At 41.9% G+C, this 5,052-nt stretch overlaps 1 long non-coding RNA gene across 1 annotated transcript; it reads left to right on the forward strand.

Annotated features, from left to right (window-relative positions):
• Nucleotides 1-2,126: 2,126 nt before the first annotated feature.
• Nucleotides 2,127-3,439, forward strand: LOC131278232 (uncharacterized). The gene is made up of 3 exons (XR_009185523.2): nt 2,127-2,215; nt 3,089-3,220; nt 3,308-3,439. It is a non-coding gene; the product is annotated as an uncharacterized lncRNA (long non-coding RNA).
• The last annotated feature ends 1,613 nt before the right edge of the window (nt 3,440-5,052 follow it).

Below are 5,052 nucleotides of genomic sequence, written 5' to 3' on the forward strand. Positions count from 1 at the left end.
CCCTGCATGAAAAAAGGGCAGCCTGCCCAGCAGTGGCGCCGCACACACAGAGAGCTGACACAGCAAGATGATGCAACAAAAACAGACACAGATTCCCGGTGCCGCTGACAAGAATATAAGTGGACACAGAAGAACACACAGCAAATGCACATAGAACAGACAACTGGGGGAGATAGGGGAAGGGGAGAGAAATAAATAAAAAATACATCTTTAAAAAGGGGGGGAGGGGAATGACTTCAACATTCAGAGAGAATTTTCCAGCTTGACTTCAGAGAGCCAATGTCTCCTGGGAACTCATCAAGGACCTTCATTGGAGCCCCTGGTTTGCAGCCTGCCTGTGGAATTTGGACTTGTGCATCCCAGTCACAGGAGAGAATTTTATAAAGTCTCATACTATGTACAGATAACCTCCTGTTGATTGTTTCCCTAGAGAACCTTCGCTAATACATCTCCCCTTTTGTATCTGATTATTTTACAGCTCTGTAGAGATAGAAATTAACTTGCAGAAAACAGAGAGCAATGTAATTAAATCCTGTGCATAGAAAAGCAAATTGGTCTGTTGGAATGCAATTGATTATCTACTTGTAGATATTGACCAGTTTTGCATTCATTTCCAGCATTCCTTATCTGCATATAAATGCATGTTACTTTGAGTTCTCTTTTAAACTGTTGTAATACTTTACCAGTTATCTCACTAATTAATAAGTTAAATGAAATATTTGATACTCATTCCTTTTATATTTGTACAAGTCATGATTATATTCTCTTTTTAGAAATATCCTTTAACAGCACAAAACAAAATAAGATACATATTCCTCTCGTAGTTCTGATGGATGAAGAAATAGGGTTAAGTGGAGGAGACATTAGCATTGGATAGTTCAGCGTTTCCTATTTTATGGATTCACTCCAGGAACCCTCACTAGTGTCAGGTCTGGAGTCAGCGCTTCATTCTGGTCATGTAATGGGGAGACTCAGCAGGGAATGCTTTGGGGACACCACATGGGGTCTAAGAACATGGAAAGGCCACAGGATTACCTCACCGGCTCCATGCCACTGTCCTAACCTCACTTGGAGTCATGCACTCCTTTGAGAATCTGATGAAAACCCCAGATCTTCCCTGGCACATGAACAACATTTTGCATTAACTTTCAAGCAGATCCTCTAGAAATTCCTGGACACCAGACTTAGGAGCACTGACTATGGAGAACGGTCCTTAGGAACTTAACTACATCTGAAACAAATTAATGTGGCTCAGGTCTCCATCTTTCTCACTGCTCTCAGCTGACAAATGTGGCACTCCCTTCTGGGCCTCCAGCAGCCTTCTGAGTGATGGCAGCAAAGGGCTGCCTCCTCACTCTCTTTCTGTCTTAGAGACGCTGACAGTTGGAATTTCTGCATAAGATCCCTCATTCTGACTTGAGAGGAAGGCAAGGCAAGGGGGTGGAGGTTGGGGGGGAGAAGAAGGAATGGAGCAACCAGTGATGTTGTCTTTCTCACAATGCTAGGACTTCAGGGCAATGCCAATATCTTAAATAGAGTTACACCTTTCCCTCCTAGAATCCCAATAATCCAGAAAATATCAAACCTCAGTGATACTCTCAATTGTAATGTTTTTCCAATTCCTTGTTCTTTATACCAACCACTCTCAATATCTCTATCCTTTTGTCATTTATATAAATGGGACATTTTTATATTTCTGCAGTAAAAGAGATATTAGTGATAAATTGTATACATGTAAATGGTTTTAAAAATCATAGCTGTTTGTAATGATCTATTCTCTATTGAGCTTTCCTTTCAACTTGAAGAACTCTTGTAATTCCTGACTGTCTTTATTTCCTAGGGCTGCTGCCACAAATCATCACACACTTGGTGGCTTAAAACAACAGAAATTTATCCTCTCACTGTTCTGGAGGTCAGATGTCCTAAGTCAAGGTGTCAGCAGGGCCCTGCGCCCGCCGAAGGCTCTTGGGGAGAATCCCTCTTTGCCTCTTCAGCTTCTGGTGGCTCTCGGCCTTCCCTGGCTTATGACAGCATAAGCCTGACCTTTGTGCCATCATCTCACAGACTTCTCTGCTCTTTCTTTGTGTCTCAGTTTCCCTCTCCTTTCTCTTATGAGGACATCAGTCATTGGATTTCACAGGACGATCTCATCTCAAGACCTTCAACTTAATTACATCTGTAAAAACCCTGTTTTTCCAAATAATCACAGTCACAGGTACTGGGCCTTAAGACGTGGACATTCAGCGTACTGTATTGACCAAGTTACATTTAGGCCGGCTTTGTACCCGCTCTTCTCAATAGTAATAATGTGCGCCTTTGGGGGATTTGGAGGTGTGACGGGGTGGGCCAAGCCACAGGATAAACACATTACGTCTGTTGAGACTATCAGATTTGAGTGTTGTGGTTTTTTTTGAGAAAAAAATTTATGTAATGCAACTGGTAATTAAAAATATGAGACTATTTTAAAAAATATGATTATATTGTGGCATAGAGTAGAAAATGCACATGAATTTTTAAATGAAATGTGAGACTCCTGGATATTTCTGAGCTAGGCAGTGGCTTTTTTTTTTCCTTTTTGCAAGGCCTCTAGAAGGCCACATTCACTCTTTGGCTGATAGGGTATTTCAGAGTGAAAGTTGGGGATTTACCATCCATAGTTCCCATTCACCCAATAGTCACAAGCAACCCTAGAAATCTATAACATAGAGTAATCTGTCATTTTTGTGGAAATTTTATCGTGTGCTGCTGTGAGGCTCCTTTATGGGAGCAAATTCTTTAGCTAGTGTCAGTCTGGCTGATCACCCAGCTTAGGCCTCTGGGCTCAGCCATCTTGCTCTCTAGTTCTACTCATTCCATTTGGGTTATGATGAAATATAGGGTTGTGTCTGGATTTTAGAATTTGTACAAGTGATTTAATCAACAAATATTCATGGTTCAACTGTATGGGGATGAAAGAGTGAGCAAAAAAGAACCAATTCTTGGTGTTCCTGAACATACAGGACAGATTTAGGATCTATCCTCCTCCAACATCTAGGATTTATGGTACGTTTGGGGTTTACATGCCATGACTGCACATTTCCTTCATCAGAGTAAACATTATGAGGCAAATTTGACACTCTTTCCTGCTGAGCCCAGTTATGGCTTCAGGGACAGGTATCACCTTCTAACAAGGACACCTGTGCTTCCTGTGTACCTTCCTCACAGGATTAGTACCAGAAAGGTGAGCATATTTATTCTTTTAATCCCTGATTTTGCTACTGTTACAATCAGGTCAATGCTTCCTATTTATAATTTTTTTTCCCCATAGGATGGCGTTTGGCACCATTATTCACTTAAATTCATCCAAGGAACTAAAAACCTTTTGGAACATTGTAAGATGTCACCAACAGCCTCAACTGGAAATCCCATGAACTTGGTAAAAGGAAGTATATGTGTGGTAGGGGAGGGGGAGGATAAGGTGGGGGTGAAAATCAAACTCGCGTCCTGATTCTTGGTAATTTGTCCTCTTCAGAACCTGGCTCGGAGGCATCTGCAATTTTTTTTTTAATCATAACTTTATTATTACAATGAAAGTTACCACTTGAATTTGTGTTTCATAGCATGATTACTTGACTTTGCTAATATACAATCTTCTTGTCAATAATAATAAAAAAAGCATTGAGTTCTTCAGATATTGTAATATTAATAGGAAAGACTTAGTTGAATTTGTTGGCAAACAGGCTCATTTTACAAGAAAGCCAGAGAAATTACCATAAACTATTTTATGTGGCTTAAAAACAATTAAACTCTTTATAATAATTGAATACTCATTTTTTGTAAAACTTCCTTTGTGGGCTAAATTTAAATACTTTATGTATATATATTTAAGATATGACTGCTTATTTATTCATAGCAAATTCAAGAACATTTATTTGCAGTGGCCATTTATGTAGATGTCAAAAATGTCATTTTTTAAATTGTGCACATCTGATTATTTTGCACTTGGTCCCGTGTACCACCCTGGGCTGCCTCTGAGGCTCCAGCAGAGCGGGGAGCTTACAGGAGGAGGCTGAGGTTGGCACTGACTGCAGAGCTGGGGCACACGGACATAAGACACGAGAGCATGTGGGGCCAAGGCCTGTTGGTGACAGAGACAGCCTCTCGCCCTTGCTTTGTCCCAAGTTTATTTTCAGGTTTGCCATTTTTCCCGAAACATTATATGCCTTGTCAGAGCAACTAACTTGGTGTGGCTACTTTGAGTGACCCATCTCAAAGTTCTGAGTAATGTATATTTGGAAAAGAAGCCCCAGAATTGAAAGAAAAAGGGGGTTCCAAGGCAACTTCATTGTTCTGTTTATAAAAAGGCATGCTTGGTTTGTCAGCTAAGAGCCGTGAAAGCAGTCTTGGACTCAAAAAAAGCTACTATTTATTTCAGATGCTGGTAAGTCAATAATATATTGCCTTTTCTAAAAAAAAAACTAGTTACTTTGGATAAAGGTTTCTCAGTCTTGGCACTATCACCTGTTCGGATTGGGTGGTTCTTTGTTGTGGGAGCTGTCTTGTGTGCGTTGTAGGATACTTAGCATCATCCCTGGCCCTTAACTATTAGCTGCTGGTTGGCATACCCGGCTCCCAGATACGATAACCAAAAACATCTCCTGCCATTGCCAAATGCCTCTTGAAGGGCAAAATGCCCCCAATTAAGAATCCTTGATGGCGGTGGACTTGGCCCAGTGGTTAGGGCACCCATCTACCACATGGGATGTCCGCGGTTCAAATTCTGGGTCTCCTTGACCCGTGTGGAGCTGGGCCATGCGCAGTGCTGATGCGCGCAAGGAGTGCCATGCCATGCAGGGTGTCCCCCGCGTAGGGGAGCCCCACGCGCAAGGAGTGCGCCCTGTAAGGAAAGCCGCCCAGCGCGAAAGAAAGTGCAGCCTGCCCAGGAATGGCATCGCCCACATGGAAAGCTGACACAACAAGATGATGCAACCAAAAGAAACACAGATTCCCGTGCCGCTGACAACAACAGACGCGGACAAAGACGACGCAGCAAATAGACACAGAGAACAGACA

The sequence above is a fragment of the Dasypus novemcinctus genome, chromosome 1 (assembly GCF_030445035.2).
Source record: "Dasypus novemcinctus isolate mDasNov1 chromosome 1, mDasNov1.1.hap2, whole genome shotgun sequence".
Classification (NCBI taxonomy): Eukaryota; Metazoa; Chordata; class Mammalia; order Cingulata; family Dasypodidae; genus Dasypus; species Dasypus novemcinctus.